The sequence below is a fragment of the Felis catus genome, chromosome B3 (genome assembly GCF_018350175.1).
Source record: "Felis catus isolate Fca126 chromosome B3, F.catus_Fca126_mat1.0, whole genome shotgun sequence".
In the NCBI taxonomy this organism is placed as follows: Eukaryota; Metazoa; Chordata; class Mammalia; order Carnivora; family Felidae; genus Felis; species Felis catus.
Genome location: NC_058373.1, coordinates 5,233,027 through 5,248,926, shown reverse-complemented (window position 1 = coordinate 5,248,926; position 15,900 = coordinate 5,233,027). Strand labels below are relative to the sequence as shown.

The following is a 15,900-nucleotide window of genomic DNA, read 5'->3' as shown; positions in this document are numbered from 1 at the left end:
GTCCCAAGATGGCCACTCACTAGACTTGTCCCTCCTGTGTCAGAGCCCATGTATCAGTAACAGAGAGTTTCTGGTCTCTCTCTCTCTGCAATTGCTGTCTTCCTTCCTTCCTTCCTTCCTTCCTTCCTTCCTTCCTTCCTTCCTTCCTTCCTTCCTTCCTTTTCTTTCTCTCTCTCTGTTTTAAGATTTTATTTTTAAGGAATCTCTACATCCAACGCAGGGCTCGAACTCACAACTCCAAGATCAAGAGTCACCTGCTCTACCGATGGAGCCAGCCAGGCGCCCCAGGCAATTGTATTTCCGTCACTAGAGTTTTCATGTCTTTTTTGTTGCCGCCATGATTTCTCTTCCTGTTTGTTACTTCCATGCTGAGAGGCAAACCCTTCACCCCCCGTGCAGCAAGACTGGCCACGTGGGGCCATCCCGTCTGGGTTGCCATGGTGGGGGGTGTAGGAAGGATACACCCCAAACTCGAGGTAGCAGGTGCCTCGAGGCAGGGGGAGGGGATGCAGTCACGGGGGGACACTCTGGGGACTTCGACTCTCTTAGTAATATTTGTTTTATTTTCCTTACACTTGGGGAGAGGGACGTGAGCGTTCTGTATTATTCTATATGCCTTTTTGTAGGTCATATTTCACAAACGCTTTGTGAAAAGATTAATACAGAAAAAAGTCGACGTATGAATATTACAAATGCAAAACCGCCATGCTGTGTGCAGAGACCGCCATCTCCCTATTAGTGCCGAGCATCCTACACCCCCTCACCCACCGGAGCCCTGAGGCCAACAGAGGCACCTCCTAGACTGGGCCCATCGATGGGGCTGGAACGTACCTGACCAAGTGGGTCCAGAGTCCCAGGCAACGTGGCCCTGGGTGCAGAGAAAGAAGCTCGCATTTTGAGTGCACTGCTCAGGCTGCGGGCAGCACGGGCCCCTCCAGGAAGGGTTTGGGGCTCCTCGTTCATCGGAAAGGAGGTGCACGGTGGACATGGCCAGGCCGGGCATACAAATCCTGACCCTTGTTTCTGGTCCTTGGGTGACCGTTCAATGTTCTACCACCACGGAAGAAGGGGAGTGTGGCCGTGCCGCCCCCCACTCCCTGTGTTGCCCCCCCCAATAGATTTCCCCTGGGAATCTCTTCTCCCTCTTCATTCCCTTTACCCACAGCAGTTTTTCAAAACTTCCTCTCAGCTAGACCTTCTGGGGACTTGGCACAGCGCCCACCACCGAACAGCCTGTTTCAAGGGGAGGGGGTTTTTCTGGACCTCATTTTACTTTATTTTATTTTATTTTATTTTATTTTATTTTATTTTATTTTATTTTATTTTTTTATTAAAAAAAATTTTTTTTAACGTTTATTTATTTTTGAGACAGAGACAGAGCATGAACGGGGGAGGGTCAGAGAGAGAGAGGGAGACACAGAATCAGAAACAGGCTCCAGGCTCTGAGCTGTCAGCACAGAGCCCGATGCGGGGTTCAAACTCACAAACCGTGAGATCATGACCTTAGCCGAAGTCAGATGCTTAACCGACTGAGCCACCCAGGCGCCCCTATTTTTTATCTTATCTTATCTTGTCTTATCTTGTCTTGTCTTGTCTTGTCTTGTCTTGTCTTGTCTTATCTTATCTTATCTCATCTCAGGTAGGCTCCACACCCAGCACAGAGCTTAAACCCAATGCAGGGCTTGAACTCATGACCCTGAGATCAAGACCTGAGCTGAGATCAAGAGCCGATTGTTTAACCGACTGAGCCACTCAGGTGCCCCCTTCAGGAACTTTTCATAGTCTCTTTTGGAAGCAGAGATAATCAGCAAAACCCCCTTCCAATCAAAGCCCCATTTCCCCATTGAAGCAGGCCCCTCTCCGTCCAGTAATCGGCACCATTCGGGGACGGGAGTTTTTCTGGGAACTTATGAAGACACTCCATGTTCCTTCTGTACCAAAGATGTAAAATGTGCCTTTGTGTGAAAGGGGAACACAGATTTCAGTGGGACTTGGAATCATAAACAGATAAACATATATCCAGATATAGATATAGATCATTTTTCCCGGATAGAGAAGGAAACAATAACGCTACATAGTGGTATTACAGGGTTTTTAGGCCTTTGGGAGAGAATCGAACCACGGGGCTCCTGGACCATCTTTAAAGCCACGTTTGTAGAAAGCATTGTCTCTACTCTGTGCCTTACTTTCTTACCTCCCGTTGCCTCCCCATTCTGCATTCCGACACCTGTCAGAGTGTTTCTATCCACCCACTGAGGCCACTCTCCCCTGGGACCTCCCCAACTCCCTGGCCCCGCTACCAACAGACTCTGTTTGGTCCTCATCATTCCCGGCTTTTCAGTGCCACCGGACATTTTGGCCTCTTCTTCCTTGAAACACCTCCATTCCTCAGCGTTTGGGACCTACCTCCCCAGGGAGGGACCAAAGGGTTTGGCTCAGCTAGGTCCTCCTTTTCTTTTGCTTTTCTCTTTCTTTTCTTTTTCTCTTTCTTTCATCCTTTCTTTCTTTCTTTTCCTTCCTTCCTTCCTTCTTTTTTAATTTTTAAATTTTATTTACTTTTGAGAGAGAGAGAGAGAGAGAGAGTGAATGGGTAAGGGGCGGAGTGATAGAGGGAGACAGAATCCGAAACAGGCTCCAGGCTACAAGCCGTCAGCACAGAGCCCAACACGGGGCTCAAACCCACGAACCCCGAGATCGTGACCTGAGCCGAAGTCAGACCTTAACCTTCACTGCCTAAGCCACCCAGGCGTGCAGTTCCTCTTCCCGTGTCCACCCCAACCTGGGGGCCTCGGCCACTCCGTGACAGTCTGAGATATTTAGTGAGGGGCTCCCTATCTACCTGCAAATCTAGGTGAACCACCTACATCACGATTGGTAGAACTCAGAGGCCTCCCCCGGTTCCTTCTGATCTCCAGGGATCCTTGGGACTCTTGGGATGTGGGTTTCTCACACGTTGTCTCTCTGTCTGCGCTAGGTGGACACTAATAAAAAAATGCACCCTCTTCTCTGGTTTCTCACGTGTGATCACACCTCACTATGGGGTTATTAGACTTTGCCAAAGGCTTTGGAAGGTGTTCCAAGTCAGGGGTCACGGTAGCCCTTGCACTGCCTCCCGCCATCTTGCTTTCCTTCTTGTCATCAGCTCCCCACCCGCCATTTCCTTTCGTTTTGCCACGGCAGACACCTCACACTCAGTGTGTCCACACCGGAGCTCATCATCTTCCTTGGAAGCCGGCTTCTCCTCCTGTCTAGTCCCATGATTGGCACCCCCACCCCCACCCCCCTGCCCAGGTCAGGTGCCTGGGTTTTCGCAGACTGCTTGCTCTGGGCCTGCACCTTCTCTTGCCCAGTGGAACAGCTTCTGGGGCCCCTTCCACCCATCCTTCCACACAGGGCGGCCCTGTCGCCACATGCAATCTGATCGTGACACTGCTCGGGGCCAAACTCCCCGGTGGCTCCTGTGTCTGCTGACATTCCCTCTCATTCCCCCACTGCTCCCCACCCCTCAGTCCCTGCTCCAGCACCCCCTCTCCATCTCTGGGCCTCTGCACTTCCTGCCCGTGCTGTCCTGTCCCCTTGCTGTCTCAGCCTTGTTCTTCAACTCCCACTTTGGTGTCTAACTTCATCCAGAAATCTTTCCCTGATCCCCCCAATAGTCAGGTGCCCTTCCCATGATGGGTGGGGTATTAACAGCGTCTTCTGCAGTCAGAATAATATAAACACAAATGATTTCATTAGCATTGTGCACAAACTCTCTTGGGAAGGCAAGGGAGGGGAAAGGTGTGTTTCTGTGTGGGTGTTGGGGTGTGGAGGGGGAGGGGGGTGTGATAAGACAGTGTGATAAGACCTCTTCCGTGCCGGGAGGTCAGGAATCAGGACACGATGGTTCAAATGGAAACATCCATGAGTGATCAAGTAAGCCTATTACTGAGAATGATGGAGGTAAATACAAAAAGAACTAACTCAAGAGTTTGAACTTTGAAGGGCTGGACTAGGGGACTGTTGCTGTGTAACCAATATTTATCGTAAAAAAATTAAATTAGGAAACAAAGTGAAACGGATCAAATCAGAACTGCCGCGCTGGGGCCGGGAGGGCAGACCCCGGCCTCACCCGTCTCCGGGCCCTCGCGGCACAGCTGGAAACTAGACAAAGCTTCAAGAAATGCCCAGGAAACAGGAGGAGAACCACCAAATGCCTTGGATGAGAAACAGCCACTTGAACAACAATCAGGCCGCCTGTGATTCAGGACGGGAGAATCTTGCTGTGCGTAGTTTCTATAAAGAAATGATTGTAGACCCCTCTCTTCGTGGCTTACTGGGCATTCAGGATTTGGGAGCGGCTGCAGTCTGTCCCCAAGGCTGTAGTGCCCGAAACCTACAAACTGTCACTGCCCCACATTTAAGAAGCTGTGTTTCTCTGAGTGTTTCTTCCTGGCTGACGACGCCCCTTCCTGGTCCTCCAGCGAGAGGTGACAAGGAGGTCTTGATAAAGCACATAGGAAAAAGCGCCGTTCCCAGATCTGTCTCTGCCAATATGTGGGATTTTTCCAGGCATGAGCGTGGCCATTTTAAACCAAGGAAACGGCATGTTTTGGTTAGGTCCTTCCCGGGCCACATTTCTACACAGATTTTCAGCAATGTCAATGCATGATATATAATTATAGGATCTTTAAATTAGGAAGAGGCTCCACGAAGATGCTAATGCGGCAGGCTGCATTTAGAAAAGCTCTCAGCCCGGATCATGTAGAACAGGGACCTATTTTACCATTTTATTTCACAGTCACACGTGAAATATGTCTCTTTTAAGCCTTGGAAATTTGTCTATATTTATAAACTCTGCAAAAGGGAGCAGCACACGTGGGGTCTGCCACAGGGATTTCCAAGAACACCTCTTTTGGGGGGGTTTGCAACATAGGAGAATTTCTGGAGGTGTCTCCCCAGGGTGTGCCCCTGTATCTGAGAACTCCACACCCACCACCATCCGCGAGACTGGGCCCTGCCATCCCCTGTCCTGCGCGTGAGCACGCGGGCTCACGGAGCCATGGGATGGTGGGGAGGGCGGCCCCTCTCTGTCCTGCCGATTTGGAACCTGGAGACAGGGTGAGTTAGGAGGGGCACCTGACATGTCAGGGTCATGAAAAGAACAGTCATGGTTCAGCAGAGAGAGGGAGAGAGGAAAGGCAGATGTGAGATCCCGGGTCCGAGAGGCCAGCAGGCAGACCAGGAGACAGAGAGGCAGGAAGGTGGCAGGGCAAACACACAGGGACACAGTAAGAGAAGGGGCGACAGAAGAGACAGAGCCATAGACAGAGAAGACAGAGGGACAGAAGACTGGCCTGGGCTCCCCACACATCCCCTGCCCCCCAGTCCTGGCTACTCTCGGGCCAGGCCCCCAGGGCCGGCCCTGCCATCGGCAGGTGCATCACCATTTTCTCTGAACCTGGTGAAGGGGTCTCCATCCCTCTGGGTACAATCCCTGGGTGAGTCAGTCTCCAGACAGTGCTTGGGACTGAAGGGAGCTGGGGCTGCTGTTTTGTGTCTGTTCTGGTCATTTATTTTTATCCTTTTTTTAAGGGGGGGGGTGTGAGGGTGGGGGGAACACTCAGTGCCTCCTTTCCTCCGGAGGGATGGGAATTAAGCATGTCAGTCAGTATAATAAAACTCTCCAAATATGTCTCTTTGTTCAGACAATGGTTTTTTTTTTCTTAGTCATTAAGTCAATGCTGCTGTAGGAGTGACACTTAAGTGACTGGGTTTTTTATTTTTGTCCCCAAGGTACAAAAAGTACTGCTTACTTTCTTACCGTGTACAGGTTGGGTGGTACGTCCGTGATGATTGTTCCGGAGCTTCGGGGAGCTGGGAATAGGTGACCGGTGTAGAGATCTGCCTTGGTCACCATCTCGGTGGTGTCAAAACCCCCACAACAGCAGGATTTGAGGCTGTTCTGTCTACCGGCTGGTAGCGCATGGTGGGAACGCAATAAATACATCTGAAAGGATGGACAGGGGACGTACACATGAGTGTTGTGGCTATAACGTGGCCACAGCAGCAGCGGGGAAGGAAGGAGAGCGGGCGGGGGTGAGGCGAGGACCTGGGCTTCAGGGATTGCTTTCCATTCCCTTTCCTGCCACGTGGCTGGTGATGTCGCCCCCGGACAGGGTTGGGGGGTGCCCTGGCCCTGGCACGCTGGGGCTCAGGGGGGAAGGGGAGAGCAAGCTACTGCTCGCCTCTGGTCTGGCTTCCCTGGAAGGACAAAAGGCAGCTCCAGGCTCCTAGGGGCTGAGCCCTGCAGGCTGGGGATCTAGGAGAAGGACCCGGCTGCCCGTCCCACAGCCCAGTGAACACAAACACCCTGGCTGGGCTCTGTTGATGTCATCACCGTCAAGCCCTCCACCGCTTAGTGTCCCCACCTCAACTCTGCCAGGGTTAAGGGGTGCCTGACCTGAGCCCGCCCCGGGGGGGCGGGGCACAGAGTGATCACAGGTTCTTGGAAGACTGTCTTGTGGGAGCTGCCCATGGTGGGTGGGGCTACCCTGCCAGCCCCACCGACATCACGGCAGCAAGGCCGTGTTCCTTCACTTGTCACTGACCCACCGCCTCCTCTCCCTGCAACTCCAGGCCTGGGAGAACAGGGCAGGCAGGTGCACGGAAGCTCTCCGTAAACATCGCTGGAGTGAGGGAGAGCTGTCCCTTCACAGCTCACTGGGTTCCCCCAAGGCCCCAGGAGGCCAACTTTCCTGCGTTCCCATCGGGAGACTTCCTTCCATTGTCTTCCTGGCTTCAGGAGTCCTGAGAGCCACTCACCCCCTCCAGGACTCTGGGTTTTCTTCCATCGTCTCAGGCGGTGACTGGTGCTCTGTGAAGTTCAAAGCTCGTCTTGGTTATCAAGAGTTTTGAAAACGATTTAGCCTTTTTTTCTTCTTCTTCTGTTTGAAATTTGGGAGAGTCTTTGTTGTTTTCCATCAGGTTTAGGGATTTCACCAAGAGGACTAGGTGGGCTTTTCGTTACTGTGAGATGACCCATCTCAGTTCATTATAAAGTCTTCCGTTCATTTATATAATAAATATTAAAGGCTTACTATGAGCTAGGCATTGGTTTTTTGTCTTGTTCTCTTTTGTTTTTTAACATTTATTTACTCTTGAGAGAGAAAGAGGCAGAGTGTGAGTAGGGGAAGGGCAGAGAGAGAGGGAGACACAGAATCGGAAGCAGGCTCCAGGCTCTGAGCTGTCAGCACAGAGCTTGACACGGAGCTCGAACCCCCAAACTGTGAGATCATGACCTGAGCTAAATCGGATACTTAACTGACTGAGCCACCCAGGCGCCCCTGTCTTTGTTGTTTTAAAGTAAGCTCTAGGCCCAACATGGGGCTTGAACTCACGACCCTGAGATAAAGAGTGAGATGTTCCACACTCTGAGCCAGCCAGGTGCCCCTGGGCTAGCCACTGTTTTCAGTTCTGGGAAGACAGCAGTGAAGAAAACAGGCAAAACTCTGCCCGTGTGTGTGTGTGTGTGTGTGTGTGTGTGTGTGTGTAAGAGAGAGACAGACAGACAGACAAAGGGAAAGAGAGAGGAGTGAAGGGAGGAAGGGAGGAAGAGGAAGAGAAAGAAAGAGGAAGAGGGACAGAAAAAACAAAACAAGTTTTGATCACTGATTCTGTTCCACTTGATTTATTCAGAAATTTCAGGGATTTTCTGGTCCCCCTATATGTTCACACTTCCTCCTAGAAGTCTGGCACTTTCCTTAGCTTCCTTCCTTCTCTCCATTAGTTTCCCCCACACATCACAGAGGTTTCTCTGTCTCTCTTCTGTGTAATAATCCAGCCTCCTGTAACCCTATTAACTGCACCTTCCAGGGACAAGGCTGAGGCACCAGAGCCCCCAGGCCCCTGGCGCTGTCTTTGTCCCCCTGACGGTAGGTAATTGCTGTTTTCTAAAAGCTTCTTCCATTTCACGTGAGAGATCTATTTCAGAGAATAGGATTATCAACAAGATTTCGCTGCTTCCTCCTTTTACTTCTGCACTCGGGGCTTTCTCACCAGGACCAGATTAATTTTCTTCCTCTTCTATTCATGTGTCAATACAATAGGAGCAAATGGATTTTGTTTTTTAAACCACAAACCTTGTTGTATATATGTGTTCAAAAGGGAAGCGGAAGGAGAAAACAGAAAGAGGGGAGGAGAGGGGAGGGGAGGGAGGGGAGGGGATGGGAGGGGAGGGGAGGAAGGAGAAAACAGAAAGAGGGGAGGAGAGGGGAGGGGAGGGGAGGGGAGGGGAGGAAGGAGAAAACAGAAAGAGGGGAGGAGAGAGGAGGGGAGGGGAGGGGAGGGGAGGGGAGGGGAGGAAGGAGAAAACAGAAAGAGGGGAGGAGAGGGGAGGGGAGGGGAGGGAAGGGGAGGGGAGGGGAGGGGAGGGGAGGGGAGGGGAGGAAGGAGAAAACAGAAAGAGGGGAGGGGAGGGGAGGGGAGGGGAGGGGAGGAAGGAGAAAACAGAAAGAGGGGAGGGGAGGGGAGGGGAGGGGAGGGGAGGGGAGGAAGGAGAAAACAGAAAGAGGGGAGGAGAGAGGAGGGGAGGGGAGGGGAGGGGAGGGGAGGGGAGGAAGGAGAAAACAGAAAGAGGGGAGGAGAGGGGAGGGGAGGGGAGGGAAGGGGAGGGGAGGGAAGGGGAGGGGAGGGGAGGGGAGGGGAGGGGAGGGGAGGAAGGAGAAAACAGAAAGAGGGGAGGGGAGGGGAGGGGAGGGGAGGGGAGGAAGGAGAAAACAGAAAGAGGGGAGGGGAGGGGAGGGGAGGGGAGGGGAGGGGAGGGGAGGAGAGGGGAGGGGAGGGGAGGGGAGGGGAGGGGAGGACAGGGTAGCACCGAGATCCCACCTCCTGTGACCCACGGTGCACACGGCCCACAAGACGGTGTGATGGCAACCCGTGGTTTTCTCAGTGGGTCGGGGCCCCTGTGTCTCTCACACTGTGAGCACCTCACGTGTGCTTTTCACATCACGCGACCCATAAGGCAATCCAATGTCTTCATCTGGTGCTCACCCAGAGAAACAGCCATCGTCCCCACTTCGAAGCATAACTGGCTGAGGTGCATGCTTGGTAGGTGACGCGGTGCAGGAGGGAGGTTTGTGGTAACGGAAGGGACGTTCATGTGTGACGCTGACTACATGGGAGAAAGTCTTACACGGAGAGTTTGGAATCCAATCCTCCGGCATGACGTGACCCCGTTGTACAAGACACGGCGTCACATCGCACACATTCGGGATCTCGCAGCCGTGAGACTCCCCTCCCCGGAGGCAGGGGGTGGTAGGCAGACACCCCTCCCCGAAGCCTCCAGTTGATAGCCACCCCCCCCCCCTCCCCGGACAATCTACGGCTTGGCACAAGTAGACAAGATGACCGATCGGACTTCTCCTCCCTGGAAGCTGAAGTTGGGAACAGCCAGAGAACAGGGCGGTGGGCCATGGGAGCCGAGGCTTGAAAGTGACACCCTGCCATTTCTGCCTTATTCAGCGTGGGAGGGGACTTCACGCATACAGTTCATGAACTTGACATCTACGGGCGCCATGATGTGCCAGGCACCGTTCTAGGTCCCGAGGATACAGAGGTAAGAAACAAGGGCCCTGCTCTCACGGCACTTACCCAGAGGGGGGCTCCCGGCAGGCAATAAAGACATGAGCGAGATGGTCAGAGGCTGGCAGCAAGCCCTAAAGTTTTGGAGCAGAGCCATGCAGTCTTTGCACAAGTAACTATTTTCTTTTTGAGAAGCGGCTCTCAGCCTGCCGTTGGGTTGTGTTGTCGTTTGTGAAGTCTGAGGATGAGAGAGGGGTTGGTGATGAGAAGTAGCCGCAAGAGTAGACGGGACACGATATATATCATCAATGCACTGGCATCCCCGAACCACGGCATATACTCTTCCTCGGTTTGAGGCTCCCCCCCACCCCGCCTTATGAACTGACATCTCCCTCTGTGGAAGCCACGTAGGTTCCCAGCCTCGCTTGCAGATGGAGCAGAGAAGGTGACACAAGACGCCAGCCATCAGATGCGCCCGCATCCAAGCGACACTGAGAGGCAGGTGCCGAGGAATGTTCTCTGGAGAGAGTACAGCAGATCCATCCGGATCCCAGAGTCTCCAGCTGCAGGCATCCCCGTGGTGGTCTCCAGCTTCAAGTGCCCACCCGGGCAACAGTGGTGTGTGTGTGTGTGTGTGTGTGTGTGTGTGTGTGTGTGCACGCGCACTCAGTGGGGCTCATACAAGGACTGATCCACACAGATGACCTCCAAGCCTAGTTCTCTGCTCTCCTGGAGACTTCTGAGGTGCTTCCTATCTGCTAATAAATTCCTCTTCAGCTTCAACTAGCTAGGAAAGAGTCTGTTGCCTAAAAGCAAGGGCTCTCACTGGCACGTGAAGGGAGAAGGGCAATGATCCGACGCACAGGATCATTTCAGAGAGGGGTCAGCGCTGTGCCGGGAAGAAGCCAACACGGGGTGATGTGAACGGGCGTCTCGGAAGGAAATGAAGGAAACGTAGCAAGACATCGGAACCGACTGCACGTGGAAATACATCGAATCGGTGCCACAAAATGTAAATTATGGATCATCGCTCATGTCGTAGCTACGCATTTGCAACCGTGGAGGGCGACACCACGCGGGGCGATGTGAGAGAGAGGCAGGCAGGGGTGGGGGCTATTTTTGGTAAGGTGGTCAGGGGAACCTGTCTGAGGAGGTGGCATTGGAGCCGAGACCTAAAAGGTGAGGAGGAACCATGCAAAGTCTGGTAGGGAGGCTTCCAGGCGGATGTAGTGGAGACCGTGAAGGATGAGCGTGGGACCTTGAGGGACGGGTTGGTGCATCTGGCAGTTAGCGCGAGTGGCCAAGGGCGTGATGAGCCTGGAAAGCAGGCAGGGCCCCAGTCCCGCCAGCCCTTGCAGGCCACGGGCAGGCATTTGTGTTTTGTTCTAAGGGGTGGCAATCCGTTAGAGGATTTCAAAGAGGGAGCAGCCTCCAGAATGTCACTCACCGATCCTCGCCTCCTGGTATTTACCCCTTGTGCCCGTCCCTTTCCACACAGAGTATGGCTGACCTGTGCGACTGCTAGGGTACTGCAGAAATGACAGTGTGTGACTTTGGAGGCTAGGTCATAAAAGACATTGTGACTCAGCCTTGCTCTCTTGGGTCAGTCCCTCTGCGGAAGCCAGCCGCCATATTGTGAGGACGCCCAAGCGGCCCTCTGGAGAGGTCCGCTGGGGGGGGGGTGGGGGGCGGGGCACGGAGGCCTCCTGACCACAGCCTTGGACGCAGATGCCCCAGCCCAGGCCAAGCCTTCGAATGACTGTAACTCCACCTGAACCTCTTGACTACAACTTCCTGAGAGACCCTGAGCCGGAACCATCCAACTAAGCGGCTTCAAATTCCTGACCCATAAGTGGGTGAGATCATAAATGTTTGTTGTTCTAAGCCAGCGAGTTTAGGGGGTAATTTGCTATCTCTTTCCGTTGTTCACAGCTGGTGTCTGTTTTGCCTGGCGGGGGCCCATGCTCTGGTAGCTGTTAGGTATTTGGATCATCAGCCCTGAGTAGGACTCACATGGAGGGGGGGTCACGAGTGAGATGAGACCAAATGGTGGAAGCAGAGAGAACGTGGCACCCTCGGGAGGGCTGAGTCACTCATGCTGTTTGGAGGAGGACAGTGCAAAGACCCACCGCCCTGCTTTACCGTCGTCTTGGCTCTTCCTGTACCTGGGTTGTTCTCCTGGGCCCCCGAGTCTACGTGACCTCACTGTAAATGTCCCCGGGCTTGGGGTGATACGGGTGAGTTCTCTTCCTTGCTCTCCTCGAAGCTATTCTGAACCTGATGCCGGAGGACTAGGCTGTTGTCCTGGGTCCCTCTCCTGGGCTGGGCAGAGTGCTAAGCCCAGATATCTCCTGCCTCCTCCATGCAGATGTGGCCACATCCTCACCTGACATCAGCCTCCCCAGCCAGGTGGGGTAAGGGGTGGTGCAAAGGGAATCTACCTCTGCCTCTCTTCCCATTAGGAGGTGCTGGGTTACAAGGATCCCGGAGTCTAAGCTATGCTCCTCCTCTTTTGTTCTGGGCTGTGCCTGAGACCTTGTTTGGATTGATTTCGGGGACATGTGAATGGGGTTTGGGGAAAGCAGGTGCCGGAATTTCACTGTAATAATTTCCAGAAAATCAGACACAGAGCATTTCCCCCCCCCGGGGCATTAACTTAAAACAATATTAAATAGAAAAAGCTCACACACAAACATACAAAAAGTGAAGTCGCCTTTCTCTTCTCGCTCTCTGATTCTTTAGATCCTCTCCATTGTTTCTCTAATATGAACAGTTCTGTGATGAGCATACAGTGAAACCTTGGATTGCGAGTAACTTGTTCTGCGGGTGTTCCGCAAGACGAGCAAACATTTCTAATAAATTTTAATTTGACAAATGAGCGGTGTCTTGCAATACGAGTAGGACGTGACGCGGGATATCACATGATCACAACTGAGCCCAATGGTTTTCTCTCTCTCTCTCTCTCTCTCTCTCTCTCTCTCTCTCGCTGTAGGATTGTGGGTGATCATCTCCCACGTTCAGATGCTCGGTCTCAGGTTGTGGTGTTTGGCAGAGATCAGCGATTTTTCAGAACATTGGAAGGTGCCCACAACTGGCACTGGTGTATTTTTTGTCACTTCAAAGCACCTCGGGACAGTCCTTTGCTTTTCCGGACAAGAGCGAGCTTAAGAATGCTTTGCTCATTCTAGGTCATTGGATAGGCTCCTTGTTAAAGTTGCACGAAAAGAAAAAGATTCCATTGAGCCAATAGCAGTGATTCCGTCAGTGATCGTGAAAGTCGTCCTACACAATCACCCTCCTCTCGCTTGTCTCTCTCACACCAGCCACGAAGGTTTTCAAAGTTAAGTGCAGGTTAATTTCTTTATTTTTCTTTATATTTTGTATTTTCTTATCATTTTGTATTATATTACGGTACCGTAATCATTTTTATAGGAATATTTTTGGGTTGTGGAACGAATCATCTGAGTTTCCATTATTTCTTATGCAGAAATTCGCTTTGATATACAAGGGCTTTGGATGACCAGCATGTTTCTGGAACGAATGATGCTCGCAGACCAAGGGTTTACTGTACTTTCTGACACATCCACGTACAGTTGAGCGGGTATTTCCACAGAAGCGGGTATTCCCAAAGAAAAGATTCCTGGAAGTTTATCTGCACATTTTACATGTTGACAGGTTCTCCCGATGGCCCGTCTAAAGACTCTATCAGCACACAATGACCACAGCATACAAAACCACTCTTTTCCTTTCGCCAGCACTAAATATTTTCAATTTTTAAATTTGCATTTCTCTGACCCTAGCGAGCACAAGTGTCCCTTCTCAACTAGAAGCCACTTGAATTCTCCTGTGACTTGCCTGTTCGTGTCCTTTGACCGTTTATATTTTGGAATATGAAGCTTTAGATTCTCTACGGAGGGACTCTGTGTATTTTAAGTTGTTATGCATGTTGCTATTTTAGGTTATGTGTGTTGCACCTGTTCTCTATACTTGCTCTTTTTTTTTTTTTATGTTTATTTCCTGAGAGAGAGAGTGAGCAGCGGAGGGGCAGAGAGAAAGGGAGACACAGAATCTGAAGCAGGCTCCAGGCTCTGAGCCGTCAGCACAGAGCCTGGTGCAGGGCTCAAACTCACCAACGGCGAGGTCATGACCTGAGCCGAAATCGGACGCTTAACCGACTGAGCCACCCAGGCGCCCCTGTACTTGATCTTTCATCTCTGATATGGTCTCTAGTGCTACGGAAGTTAAGAATTTTTGAGGCCAAGTCTGTTCATTTTTTTCCTTTAAGGTTTCTAGATTTTGTGTCTTCCTTAGGAAGGTTTTCCCTACTCCAAGAATATAAAAAATATATTTTATCCTATTTTCTTCCAGTACATTAAATTCCATTCAATAGCTGATGTCAAATTGTCCTCCAGAAAGGGTGCACCAATTTACATCCCATCAGCCTGTTCCCCACACCCTCACTAGCCCCGAGCACTCTTTTGAAATCTTTGCTAATGGTGAGCCCCACATCAGGCTCTGTGCTGACAGCTTGGAGCCTGGAGCCTGCTTCGGATTCTGTGTCTCTCTCTCTCTCTGCCCCTACCCTGCTCACGGTCTGTCTTTCTCTCTCAATCTCTCTCAAAAATAAAGATTAAAAATTTTTTTAAAAAAAATAATGAGCTACATGTATCTCCTTGTCTTAATTAGCATTTCTTTAATGACGAGTGAGGTCCAGAATCTTTTCATATGGATATTTGTTATTTGTATGTTTCATTTCCCACGAACTGCCTGATTCTATCTTGATCCCAGTTTTTCAGTTGGGTGTTGGCCTTTATCTTATCGATAGAGGGCTCATTGTTTACAAAGGAAATGAGCCCTGTGTCCCATCCTGGTCCCCCAGTTTGTCCTTATCTCTCTGCCGTCTGCCAGAGGCATGGGTTGCCAGCTGCTGGTCGCCAGCTCCCCCAGTGGATGGGGGAGGAGCAAGCCCTCAACCGCACCCGCCTGTCACCTTGTCAGCTCCCTGGACCCCACTCCCCACACCTGGCACACCCTTGCAGCCAGCCTCTCTCTTACAGGCATCTTTACCTAAACATTGTAGGTTAGATTTTTTTCCTTCAACTCGGTCTCATCTCTTTGCCTTTCACTTTCCAGCATCCTTTATTCCTCATAATTTCTGATACTAAGGATATCGTTCTGCAGTTTCTAGCCCCACGACAGGGACTTTAAATACGTATCTCTGGTCGCGTTTAGAGGGTTGGGTTGGAATTGGGCAGCTTTGCAAAGCTGCCATCTTGATTCAATCTCTCGGTCATTAATCCTTACGTAATTGTACAACTTATTTCTCTTACGGTTTCTTGTGGTTTTAAATTTGATTTTCTCTTGTGTGTCAACTATACTAAACAAACAAACAAACAAACAATATTTTTAAAATTTTCCTCCAAGTTTTCAGGTCTAGAATCATATCACCTGGAAGTGATAATGATCATTTTACCAAAAAAAGAAAAAAATGTACTGAGTCACATTCACATTCACACAAACGAGACGACCAGGCAGACTATTTTGAATTGGAGAAAGAAAGAAAAAAAAAAATTCAGCTGTGGACCAAGAGGCTGCCGGCCAGCAAGTCCCACGACAGGTGCCCGTAAGGGTTTGTAGAGGCAGCGAGAGAACACCAGGGGGCGCTCTTCACGGGCAGCAGCCCATCTCCATTTCCCATTCAAGTTTCAGGTGCGGCTTCTGGGGTGGTCGCTTGCTTTTATTAACATTGGTAACCAGTAGATGTAATAATAATATTCACGGACTGGTCAGAGGCCTCTCTCAGGCTTCTTGGAGCCTGGGCCCACGGGCATGTCGGAAATGCTGGGTGCCTTCTCCTCCTCTTGAGCTCTTTCTCCCTGTTGGATGCATCCTTTCCCCTCTCTTCGTCTGGTCCTTTCAAAGTCTCTAATTCCCCCCTGCATCCTGCCCTCACCCATCCCTACCTGTTTCCACGCCTTGCCCAGCAGGTTCCATAGAACTTCCGGCTCACAAGGTGGGCCCAGAACACAGGATTCAGGGCTAAATAAGCTTGAGAAATGCTGCCCTACCACATCAACCTCCTGGAGGTGGGTTGGCACATTAAAGCTTCTGGAAAGTCCTTCGGTAAGACATCTGATCGCTGCCGCTGCACCCAAGCAGCCAGCCCACCTCAGGCCTGTGGGACGCTCATCTGTGCACCCGTCATTAGCATCCTGTGAGCCCGAGATTGCCAGGCCTTGGCAGGGAGGTGGGGCACTGGACAGCACTGTCTGTGATGGCTAGAGGTGTGTGACACTGGGAATTCCCCGGAGCGAGGCCAGGGACAGCTACTTGCAGCAG

The 15,900-nt window shown here is 51.4% G+C and overlaps 1 protein-coding gene and 1 long non-coding RNA gene across 15 annotated transcripts in view; one reads left to right on the top strand and one right to left on the bottom strand.

Annotated features, from left to right (window-relative positions):
- The window catches only part of CRTC3 (CREB regulated transcription coactivator 3), a 156,198-nt gene that overhangs the window by 33,290 nt on the left and 107,008 nt on the right, over nucleotides 1–15,900 (bottom strand). For 10 of the 13 annotated variants that reach the window (XR_006598815.1, XR_006598821.1, XR_006598811.1 and 7 more), the window contains 2 exons: nucleotides 9,631–9,799; nucleotides 5,804–5,989 (listed from right to left, as the gene is read on the bottom strand). The gene's annotated coding sequence lies outside the window, so the exon portion shown is untranslated. Of the gene's footprint in view, nucleotides 1–5,795; nucleotides 5,990–6,804; nucleotides 6,857–9,630; nucleotides 9,800–15,900 lie in introns of all 13 variants that reach the window. The other 3 variants (XR_006598817.1, XR_006598819.1, XR_006598820.1) reach the window with 3 other exon arrangements.
- On the top strand, nucleotides 8,816–11,449 carry LOC123385794. 2 transcript variants are annotated; one of them, XR_006598829.1, is made up of 3 exons: nucleotides 8,816–9,087; nucleotides 9,502–9,595; nucleotides 9,965–11,449. It is a non-coding gene; the product is annotated as an uncharacterized LOC123385794 (long non-coding RNA). The 2 variants fall into 2 exon arrangements; XR_006598828.1 differs by having other exon boundaries at nucleotides 8,816–9,595.